Source organism: Mustela erminea, chromosome 18 (genome assembly GCF_009829155.1).
Source record: "Mustela erminea isolate mMusErm1 chromosome 18, mMusErm1.Pri, whole genome shotgun sequence".
NCBI classification, from domain to species: Eukaryota; Metazoa; Chordata; class Mammalia; order Carnivora; family Mustelidae; genus Mustela; species Mustela erminea.
Genome location: NC_045631.1, coordinates 53,453,506 through 53,465,904, shown reverse-complemented (window position 1 = coordinate 53,465,904; position 12,399 = coordinate 53,453,506). Strand labels below are relative to the sequence as shown.

Below are 12,399 nucleotides of genomic sequence, written 5' to 3'. Positions count from 1 at the left end.
GAAGCCCGACTCAGTGCTCTATCCTAGGATCCCAGGATCATAACCTGAGCTGAAGGCAGACACTTCCCTGATCAGACCACCCAGGCACCCCTGTTTCTTTCACTTTAAAAGATATCATTCCATTGTCTTCTAGCCTCCATAGTTCTGATGAGAAGTAAGCAAAATTTGTACTGTTGGTCATCACTATGTAATGTGTTACTTTTGCTTAATTGCTTTCAGAATTTTCTCTTTATTTTGGTTTTTAACTGCTTGACTATGATGTGCCTATGGTATGATATTCTTTGTATTTATCCTGCTTGGAGTTTGCTTAGCATCTTGCATGTATAGATTGATGTTTTCCATCAAACTTGGAAAGTATTTGACCCTTTTTTCTTCAAGTTTGTTTGTTATTGGAGTTTGTGCGTACTTTTGTGTTTGTTTTTGTTTTGTTTCCCCCCATAGGCTATGTTTTCCTACTGGGATGACAATTATATATATGTTAGATTGCTTGGCATTTCCCCACAAGCTACTGGGGCTCCATCTGTCTCAATCTTTTTGTTTTTCCTTCTGTATTCTTCAGTTTAGATTGTTATTTATCTGTATCCAAAGTTACTCACTCTTTCTTTCTCTAATTCCAATCTGCTGTGATGCCTCTCCATGCTTTTTGTTTTTGCTTTTTAAAATTGTAGTTTGAGGGGCACCTGGGTGGCTCAGTTTGTTAAATGTCTACTTTGGGCTCAGGTCATGACCTGAGGGTCCTGGGATGGAGCCCCATGTTGGGCTCTTTGCTCAATGGGGAACCTGCTTTTTCCTCTACCTCTGTCTGCCACTCTGCCTGTTTGTGTTCTCTCTGTGTGTGTGTCAAATAAATAAATAAAATCTTAAAAAAAATAAATTGCAGTTCTAGAATCCCCAACAGATTCCTTTTCTTATGATTGACAGTCTATTTTTTCTCATTAAAACCGTAGTTTTCTCTAGGTTTAAAGATATTGAAATGTTCAATATCTATTTCAAATCCTTGTCTGCTATTTACAACATCTGGGTCACCTTGAGATCAATTTCCATTGTCTGTTTTTTGTTTTTGTCTTATCCTAATTATGGATCACATTTTCCTGCTATTTGCAACATCTGGGTCACCTTGAGATCAATTTCCATTGTCTGTATTTTTGTTTTTGTCTTATCCTAATTATGGATCACATTTTCTTGTCCTTTGCATGGTTAGCATTTCCCTTAGTCCCCAGATGAATATCATAGATAATAGATTATAAGGCATCTGTATTATATTGTCTGTCTAAAGAGTGTTAAGTTTCACCCTGGCAAGTGAATAATATACTAGAGGTTCTCCTTGATCCTGTTGGAGCTTGGTTTTAGGCTTTGTTAGGGCAACCTAAAGTAGTCTTTACTGGAGCACATAGATCGACAAGGTTTACTTAAAAGGCTTGATGTTAGGGGTGCCAGGGTGGCTCAATTGGCTATTTCTGACTCTTGTTCTCAGCCAAGGTCTTGATCTTAGGTTGTTGAGTTCAAGCTCCATGTTGGGCTCCATGCTGGGTGTAGAACCTACTTAAAAGAAAAAAAAAAAAAGCAGGTTTGATGACAAATACTTCAGGTTTGTAAGCTCCATTGTCTCTTACAATTACTTAGTGCTTCCACTGTAGCATGAAAGCAGCCATAAAAATATATCTTGTTAGGCCTGACTGTGTTCCAATACAAGTTTATTTACAAAAGCTTAACAATCCATTGGCCATGATTTGCTGATTCATTCTCTAGATCATGGGCCTTGTTCCTAGCATCCACTGGTATCCACCTGCATGCCTGAGATGTTAATAGCATCTCTCTCCTCGGGATGCAAGAGTAATTCAGTGCCTCCCAGTACCATGTAACCCTTAGAGTCTAAGTTCCATTCTCAATCCTGAAGCAGGCTTCTCTCTGTGAGGGCTCTCCAAGTCTTGCCAAGGGCATTTTCAGCCCAGCCCTTGAATAAGGTCTTGCAGAGAACCCTACGCAGACCTCTTGCCCCATTCCTCACTCCCCACTGACCCATGTACTCTAAATCTTTCCTGTACCATGCCCTGAAATCTCTGCTTGCATTAGTAATTCCTAATCTCTGGTCTCTGATCCCACTGCTTAGCAGGGCTGCCATACTCTTTGCATTCTACCATCTGGGGCCTTGCCTGTAAGTGTTGCCTGGCAGAGAGCCCAGGTGAACATGGGGGCTTAGCTCATAAATTTTCCTTATCTCAAGGTTCTCAATGGAGGGGCATTCATTTTCCAATGGTTGAAAATAGTTGCCTTATATATTTTGACCCATTTAATTTTTGTTTACAGGGAACAGCAACTCCAATACCAGCTCTGTCATCAGAGATTGAAGAAGAAGTCACCTCTCATTTAAAAGTTAAAAGTCAATGACTACATTATATAAGGAACTAGAAAGACTAATCCCATTCAAATGGTTTCCAACAGGGCTGAAGTGAGGAGGGCTCCACGTGCACAGAGCGTGGGTGTGGCCCCCTTTACCACATTCTGCAATGATTACTGGAGCCCTCTACATATGCTCAGCCTGAAACAGATGCTCTTATGGGAGTTGTAATCTTTTCAACATTTGAATAATGGCTTCTAATCAGAAGTCAATATGTCAATGAGAAATTCCAGAGGCTTGTAATTCATTAGAACTCACCACAAAATTTATCTCCTATAGATTTATTGACATCCCTTTACCTATCAATTCAATAAGAACAAAATTTGCAAAGCTCCTTCTGAGTGTTAGGCCATGTGCTGTACTGAGACCATGAAGGTTAAGAAGACAGGCCCTCGATGACCTCATAGCCTAGGAGAAGACAATAGACATGCAAAAAGAGAGTTGTAAGAGTGTGAAAAATCCCATAAAGGAGGTGAAATTTGGAGTGGTACATCTAATGTATCCAGACAAGCTGGAAAATGTTGAGCTAAGCATTTGCTAGTTTGTAACAATTGATCATGCAGCAGACCCATGTATGTGCGATGGATATTTCAGGCACAGTAGAGCATCTGAGCACAGCCATCACGTAGCAAAGGGACAGTGTGTGCTCTGTGATTGACGTTTATAAACAAGAGATGGTAGAAGAGGTTGGAACAGCAAATAAGACCCAGCTTATGAAGAACCTAACAGGATGTAATAGGGAATTCACATTTTATCCTCAGACAATGAGAACCAGTTGCAGGATTGTTGAGAAGAGCAGTGATATGACCTAAATTAGCTTTTAGAAAGATCAAGGTGGTATGCTGGAAAGGTTCAGTTGGGTGGGAGATTGAAATCAGAGGGACTAATCTTTCTGGTGAGCAGACAGAAATCCTTCAGCTAGGGTGGTGACCCAGAGGCAGCGAGCAGGAATTACATTTGAGAGATATGTCAGAAAGCAAATTGAGAGGCAGGGTCATTTTATGATGGGATTAAGGAGGGAAGTATTTAGGAAGAACCCTTCTTTGGGGTTTGAATAAATGGAGGACGACAGTACTATTTGATGAGAAAGAGAGACAATGGGAAGAACAGATCTGTAGGGTATGATGCTTCGTGGAGATTCTCCATCATTCAATCACTTATTGAACAAATATTTAGCGAATGGCTATGTATCAAATGCTGTTCCAGGGAAGCAGTGACTAAGACAGGCAAAGTTCCTGTTTGTATGTGTTGGGGGGTGGAGGGGGTAAAACATCTAAAAAACGAATAAGAATTTTAGATATTGAAGACCACAGAGCAGGGTCTAGTGAGTGATAGAAAATAAAAGTAAGGGAAAGAGTAATGCTTTAGGTCAGAATAATCCTCTTGGGGGAATCTGACATTTGACCTGAGATACACGTCAGAATTTAGATATGCAAAGACCAGAGAAGTATCTAGAAAGAATGAACTGCAAGTGATAGCCCTGTGGTTGGAAGGGGCTGGACTTACCACTGAACAGAAAGGCTCATGTGCTTGGAGAAGAACAAGTCGGTGGAGATGATGGACCTTTAGGGCATGATAGGAGAGAGTAAGGATGTGGATATTATTCAAACTGAAAGTTCTTCCTGAAGATGTATGTCTCAGGGCACTCTGCCCTTGTGAAAGAGATTTGAGTTTGAGAGAGGCTGATGCTTGTCAGACACCTAAATGGAGATGTTCTTCAGATGGTCATATGGAGCCCTGGAACTCCACAGAGATACAATGACTGGAGAAGTAGATTTGAGAGGGATGGACCAACAGCATACGGGTGACAGTTGCACCAGAGGGTGTGCCTACATGCTCCTAGCAAGAGGCTGCAGAAGCAGAGTCTCAAACTAGCTGTCCATATGCATGGGGTAAAGACAGGCATTTCTAAGCATTAAAAGGCTATAAGAGATGGCTGTATTGTTTTTAGTTGCAACATGAGCATCCAGCCAGGTACCTCTCTTTTACATCTGGTATGTTCCATTTATTTATTTAAAATTTGGGTCTAGTTGATACACAATGTCCCCTTAGTTTCAGGTGTACAACATAGTGATTCAATTTCTCTATACATTATGCTCTGCTCACTACAAGAGTAGCTGTCATCTGTCACCATACAATGCTATTACAGTACCATTGGCAGTATTCCCTACACTGTGCCTTTTATTCTGTGACTTATTCATTCCATAAGTGGAAGCCACTTCCCTTTGCCCATTTTGCTTATCCCCCCAGTCCCCTTTCCTCTGGCAACCATCTGTTTGTTCTCGGTATTTATAGGTCTCGTTTTGCTTTTTTGTTTGTTTATTCATTTGGTTTGTTTTTTAGATTCTGTGTATGAGTGGAATCATATGGTATTTGTCTTTCTTGGTCTGACTTATTTCACTTAGCATAATATCCTCTAAGCCCATCCATGTTGTCACAAATGACAAGAGCTCATCCATTTTTAGGGCTGTGTAATAGTCCATTGTGTGTGTCAGTGTGTGTATATGTGTGTGTGAATGTCCATATATATATGTGTGTGTGTGTGTGTATATGTATATGCTAACATCTTCCTTGTCCAGCTACATGCAAAAGGATGAAACAGACCACTTTCTAATGCCACATACAAAAATAAACTCTAAATGGATTAAAGACCTAACTAACTATGAGACCTGAAACCATAAAAATCCTAGAAAAGAGCATAGGCAACAATTACTCTGACATAGGCTGTAGCAATACTTTTTCTAGATATGTCTCCTAAGGCAAGGGATACAAAAACAAAAATCAACAATTGGGACTGCATCAAAATAAAAAGGGTTTGCACAGTGAAGGAAACCATCAACAAAACAAAAAGGCAACCTATTGAATAGGAGAAGATATTTGGAAATGGCATATCTGATAAGGGGTGAATGTCCAAAATATATAAAGAACTTCTACAACTTAACACCAACCACCACCACCAAGAACCAATCTGATCAAGAAATGGGCTCCATGCATTTCAAAGAAGTATATATCCTCAGCAGGCACCCTAGTTTAATGAAAAGTAAGAACAAGCAGCCCATTGAAAATGAAATGTTGGAGAACACATTTTCAGACAGACCAAGCTATGGATGAACATCAGGTGTAAAACGTAGGCAATTCATATTTCTATATTCTATTCTACTCCTTTATTTTATTCTGCTCTTACTCTGTCAACGCTAGCATCACTTGGGTAAGTAACGAAGCTATGTTGTGTGTGTTAGTAGCTGCGGACTGTGGTCCTACACTGTTATACCTCAGCGGATTATTGGTTCTTAACTCTTGTAGGTTGAGAGTTTGGGATGGATTCCAAGTATCTTTCTTGTCTTAAAACTTGAGCCAAGGTGCTCTACTTCTATGAAGCCTCCCTTTATCTATCCTCAGTGTTTCATGTCTCTGGAATACTGATCTAGTTTGCATCACCACGTGGCTCTCCTTCCTCGTATGTTTGTGTACCAATTATCAAAATCCTCCCCACTTAGATAATTTGGATTTTGAGATTATAAAAAATGTTTGCAAATTATTAAAGAAGAAAGTCCTGTTTAGCATTATCATCTTCTTTGCATCTTCCTGCTGATATAGTGGGAACTTCCTCTACATGAAATGATAAAGCCACTCTGGACGGACCTGGAAGGCAATCTGGTGTCTCCATCAATCCTCTGACTGATTTCTTTCTGCCACTCATTCCATCTAAGAAACATGTTTGTCATTCATTAAATTGATGTAACACAGCATATTAAGTCAAGCTTTTCTGCTTAAAATTTGCCTAGAATCCTGCAATGGTGATAGTTTTGGCTGTCATGTACTTTCTTATAGACTGAATGTCAAGTAAATATATATAGAGAAATAAGCATACTTTAATAAAGGATATAACATTAAGAGCAACTACTTCCAAAAGAGTTTTGAATTAGAAAAATGGATTTGTCAATCTTAAAAAGTGAACGAAGTAACACAAGCATATTACCATTGGGCGTGCAGACTCTGGTTGATAGTTGGTGGAACAGTTCTAGGGTCCTTTTACTGACATCCATAATCTTCCTGCAAGAAGCACTTTTTAGAGCAAGCAGAGGGAACAGTCTGGAGGCAGTCGTGAGCTTTCCGCTGGGAACTCTGCTGTTATTGATTCTGGCCTGTAGGCAAATTCCAGTGGTATCCCAGGGTCCCCCAGTCTGAGAACTGGATTCCTATAGGGACTGTAGCTGCCTCTGGCTATGACACACCCTTTGGCAGAAACTCTCAGCAGTTGTCAGTTGCAGTTTCAGTATAGAAATAAATGATTTATCATCCCTTGAAAATTGGTGATAGTGAGCAAGACAGATGGGACAACTCCCTGAAACTTTATGGATCTAGAGGGGGCTTGGAGGGAGAAAGTTCGCTTTTACCTTGCTTTAAATTTTTTAAAAATTATTATTTTTTGACATTTCCTTTCAAATCAGGGCTTTTGGGGGGATAGAAAACAGACAGAAATAGATGAAATATGAAAGTATCGTAGGAAAGTGTACAAAGCAAATTTTTTTTGCACATAATAGGTGATCAGTGTTCATTGTATGTAATGTGGGGATTTGAATATGGGTGAATAATAACCTGTATAAGTCAAAGAATACTCTTCCCTTTGAAAATGTGTGCCTTGTCTAAAATGGCTCCATGCAGTTAAAGGCTTATCTACATAGAAATGTTTTCTCTCCGCTGTGTGGCATAGGGGCTCCATCTGTAAAGTCAACGGACAAAAAGTTCAGGAAAGAGGTACTATCAAACTCTTCACTGGTCACTACTCAACAAAAGCAGCCAGTAGAAAAGCCATATTAGATCAAAAGAGGCTGGTTTCGTGAGATTTTTTAATTACTTCTGTGAATTATAGAAATCAATTTCAGGAATTTAAACATTAAACAGTATTAAAAGGAAGGATCACATTCTATTTATCTTTGAGATCTGCTATTGAGAGGTCTCAATGAGAAATGTTAAAGGACTAATCCCTAGTTTGCCAACTATAGAGTCAAAGAGTCTCAATATCCTTGAAATCAGAGTTCTAGAATCTTAGAACCAGTAGAGAAATTAGAGTCCATAGTTACTGTTTTAGATGTTATAGCTTCTTGGAGGAATTATGGATGAGGTAAGAAAATGAGGATTTTACCCATAAGCTAAAGCAGATCTTTCTCTTTCCACTTTCTGAGATGCTTCCAGACTTCCTAATGAGGCTCAAAGAGCATTAAATCTATAACATAGAAAATAAATTTAGATAAGTTCTTTTAAATGGCCCCTAACTAATGTAGTGTGAATCTATCTTCTTCCAAGGAAGAAAGAAAACAACTAACAGACTGAGGGGCATTCTGAAATACGTAAGTGTCCCGTGAGTCTTCCTGTTTTCCTTCTCAGGCCCCTCAACCTACTGTCCCATTGGAATGAGGCTTGCAAGATGCAGGGTCCCACATCTGGGGGCTTCCTGGTCTTAACTGATGCGGTTTTTTAACGTGTCCAGGTTGCTGGCAAAAGTCACCATTTCCTCTCTACCCTTAATGAAGGAGGCAGGAGTGGAGGGACACACACCTATAGAAATCAGAGTGCAGATGGATGATAATAGCGGGTCTTCATGTTATCCCCCAATGCCAGTATTTATAGAATTAGGACAATAGTACCATTTATCCTGGTTTGTTTTTGTTTTTGTTTTATTGGTTTTTTTTTTTTTTGGTGAGATATAGTATATTTTATGCACACACATAGACACACAGTGTTACACACATACACCCTCACAAAAACTTTCTATTGTTTGCTTTACTATTTCTGGCCAGAATTTTCCAGAACAATGTAATAGTCTATTCCTAGAAGAAGCCCTCTTTGACCATGAGATATAATCTTTTCAACACATAGATTTATTTGATTTCCTCAAATTATATTTAGAATGCCCCCCCATATTCAGAAATGAAATTAGTGTGTAGAATGAGGATATTTGTACACTTTTGGTACTATTCTCCTCATAAAGTTCTAGCAATGATATTTATAATACAGTGAGGAAAGAACGAGTTAGTAAGTCACCTATTGTATCTCTGTTATGATATAGCTTATAAAGTATGGAATTTATTTGTTCCTTAAATTTGAAGGGGAACTTGCCCATAAAACACTGGATCCAACCACAATTTGAAGATCATTATTTAGAAACTGTTTCCCATATTTCCTATGGCAATTGAGCTAATTCGCTACGCTGCCAATAACATAAATCAATCTTAGCAATTTATATTTTCTTGGAAATTATCTTTTTAAATTTAATGAAATGTTCAAGTATATTATTAGTCAAGGATTGTGGATCACTTGCATTTGTGATTATGCCTCCTTTCTCATTCTACATCCTTTTTTTTGGTAAAGAATCCAAAAATATGTTGCTCCTTTTAAGGAAGGTTGGAAAAGACTGCCTGGGGTCTACCCATTCCATTTTGACTCTGTTATTTTGAAAGATCTGTTGGTACAGATCTTTGTGCATACACACACATACATACAGATACACACACACACACACATACTGTCACCAATGTCCAACGTGTCCATTAATGTCATATATGTGCATGGTATATACATATGGCTTCACTCCCAGTTTTGCCGGTAGGCTTCGTCTTTTTTAATCCTTAATTCTTTAAATTTTCCTTGGATGTTCACTTTTCAGAAAAAGTTTCAGAATCATCTTCAATGAGAATAAACTGGTACATGGGAGGGTGTTGACAACATGACCTGGATGAAGACACGAGGTTCACGTATTTTTCTGGAGGCTGGATATGAGCCTGGAAAAAACTTGTCTTTGCACTATTATCCCTACCAGAGAAGGGACTTGGATTCTGAGCTTGACTATAATCACTAGCTTCAAAGGACTGCGTAATTGTTCTGGGACACTGGTGACTCCACTATGTGATTATATTTGGAAGAAGCCTAAATAGCACCTGGTCAGAAGCTGGCTCTCCTGGGGGTGATGTTTGGGAAGCACCTTGCAGCCTCAGTGTGAGGCCTTCCCTAACTTCTCTATCTGGAATGTGATAGTGTTAGTCCATATCCAAAAACCCTGCTTGGGTCAGGGGGATAGCTGAGTAGGAGATCTTCAAGGAATTGCTTAGAAGGTGGTTTTATAGAAGGCAGATTTTCCTGGACAGATATAGCCAATAGTCGATTGGGGGAGACAATGGAAGACACTAAATATATCCTATTTTTCCTGCCACAGCACAGTCCTATTTATGAGAGTTTGGGTCAGAAGAGGCTTGGCCAAGAAGACACCTCATGGGTGGAGTGATACTCACCTAACCACACCTCTGGTATGCTGTGACACCCCAAGGAGCATGTGTGGCAGGTAGGGACACCACACCCTGAGTCAGCTTCCCTCCCTGCTGTGAGAAAATAAAAAAGAGCCTCTAGAAATCATTCCTGCTTTCCCAGAGGTCTACCACTACCATCTTGGAACATAATGACGAGAGAGAGGACTGGCATGTGGGAATGTTTTCCTGGGGAGTTAGAAACCTATCCTCCTCAGATACTTATCTGGAAATAATTCAAGTAGTTCATATCTCATAGAACCTTGTACACTTTGGCATGTATGACTTGGCAATAAAGTGCTAGTTGGTTTGTTGAGGATCCCATTAATTGTCTATAAATGAGATATGTTTCCAAAAAATTCATTTCCATTCTCTTTCTGATTTTCTTTTCAGGTGTGAGTTGAGATAATTTGACAGAGAGACACTCCTTTTATTTCTGTCTTCTGGAGAATCAAATACAGCTAAGAGGTGACATTTGCAAGGCACTTAATACATACTAGACACGTTGGTTAGCACTTCAGAAGCAATAGTTTTTTATTCCTTTTATAAGGTGAGTGCTGCAATTTCTCCATTTGACAGATGAGGAAGAAATCAACACTCAGAGATTCAGAGAGTTGTTTATGATCACTCGGTTGATGATGTTCTTGTCAAAATGATCTAGATTATGCCATAGTCGTCAAAAATCCTCAAAGTCCACCAAATCGTCCTCAAATTTCATGGATTAAACCAACAAAAGTTTATTTCTCATGTACACTACAGGCCCATGTAATTAAAGACCTAGACTGAGGGAGACTTCACCATCTTGAAACTTCACTATCTGGAAACATAGTCCCCTGGTTGCCATGGCAGCGAAGAGATGCTTGAGAGTCTCAATAACGGTTATGTTCTAGAAATAACATGCATCACGTCTACTCACAACCCATTGGCCAACACTAGTCACATGACCCCTGCCTAAGGGCAAGCTAGTAAGCTGGTACTCCTCCCCATGCTTTGAGGAAAAGATGAACCAACATGGCTGACTAATAGAAGAAACTATGTCAGAGGCAGATTTTGAGCTTTTAACCACAAGGTGATACTTCCCTTCAGGAGAGTGACTTAATGCAGGATAAACGGATCAAAGTGGCTATGCAGTGCTTCCTTATTCATTCTCCCTCATCTGACTTTACCGTACCATGTCCGTTATTGGATCCCAAGAGGTACCTCCGCTCCGTGGTCCTGCTGGCCTCTGAGGAACTCCTGGGATGCCCCAGACCAATACTTAATGCTCTGTGGCCCCTGGTTCACCTTTGGGATTCATGTGATCCTCACCCACACAGCTGGGAATCACTGAGTCACAGGTTGAGTCGCTGCTTGTATCTTTTGTGCCTGGAAACAGAGATTTGTGGGGCAGAGTGTATCTGCCTCCTACACTTCTGGCAGGCTTCTGTGGTTCTGCATTCCTGCTGCAAAGCTCTATGGAGTGTATTTTTGACATCTCAGGGAAGCATTTGACAAATGCCACCATCCATAACTGACAGGGCAGAGTAATCTTAGATGTGGAAGTCTCAGATGGGAACATCTTGGCAGGAATCTCCACTGTGTTTCTGGGTATGGGGTTCAGGGAATAAGTTCATCAGCCTCTCTCTTTGCAATTCACTGACTTACGGATTCATTCACTTTTGAACTTATCCTCCAGGTAAGATACAGTTTCATTTGGCCCAAAAGTGAACAGTGAGAGAGCCAAGAAGAATCCAACATCGAAACTGTTTGAAAACACTGCTTTTGGATAGAACGCTCTTCCTTCTATGACAAGTAGAGAGTAAGGGGAAAAAAATTAATATCACACCTGTGGGAGGCAAATAGTCAGTGTAAAGAAAACAACTGTATCCTGAGAACTAAAAGAAAAGCATACCTCTGGAAATTACTCTATAGGAGGTAATAAAATTAAAAACAAACAAACAAATAAAACAAGCTCTTTGTTTCTCAATCTTTCTATTTTGACCTGTTCTCTCCTACTGGTTTTCTCTTTTGTTTCACAGACTCCAAGACATTTTTGCATCCTTGGAGTAGAACCAAGTTGACGGGCAGAGAATATAGAGGATATTGAAGAGAAACAACTGCAAAGAAACAGAACTTGTAATGTCAAAAATGTCTGTCTGAGAGATAGTAAATCATGGACTTGACAAGTGAAATCAACAAACTTAAGACCAAACTTCAGAAACTGCAAGAATGCAGTAAGAAAGGATAAAGAGAGTGAGAAAACCGTAAAAGGAAAATGACCAATATGGAAAAGAGAGAATAAAGACTCAGTAAAAATTTCTGGATACTTTTTTTTTTTTTTTTAAGATTTTATTTATTTATTTGACAGACAGAGATCACAAGTAGGCAGAGAGGCAGGCAGAGAGAGAGAGAGAGGAGGAAGCAGGCTCTCCACGGAGCAGACAGCCCGATGCGGGGCTCGATCCCAGGACCCTGGGATCATGACCTGAGCTGAAGGCAGAGGCTTTAACCCACTGAGCCACCCAGGCGCCCTGATTCTGGATACTTTTTATAGAAGGCAATAAGAGATCCATTTCATTAGTGATTATTGGTAGAAAAATCACACATGAAAACCTTAATAAATTGTGCTCCCAGAACATCAATTCCTTAGTTAGTAAACTTCCAAATTCTCAATCCAAAGCGAGAATCATCCCAGTAGACCAACGAGCCGCCCCCCAAATT

General features: G+C 39.8%; 1 long non-coding RNA gene across 4 annotated transcripts in view; it reads left to right on the top strand.

Moving 5' to 3' along the window:
• LOC116577705 overlaps nt 1-11,994 on the top strand; it is a 65,888-nt gene extending 53,894 nt beyond the window's left edge. For 3 of the 4 annotated variants that reach the window (XR_004280581.1, XR_004280580.1, XR_004280582.1), the window contains 4 exons: nt 9,612-9,737; nt 10,093-10,249; nt 11,375-11,613; nt 11,726-11,994. This is a non-coding gene — a long non-coding RNA (uncharacterized LOC116577705). The remainder of the gene's footprint in view (nt 1-9,611; nt 9,738-10,092; nt 10,250-11,374; nt 11,614-11,725) is intronic. The other variant, XR_004280583.1, reaches the window with a different exon arrangement.
• Nucleotides 11,995-12,399: the final 405 nt, after the last annotated feature.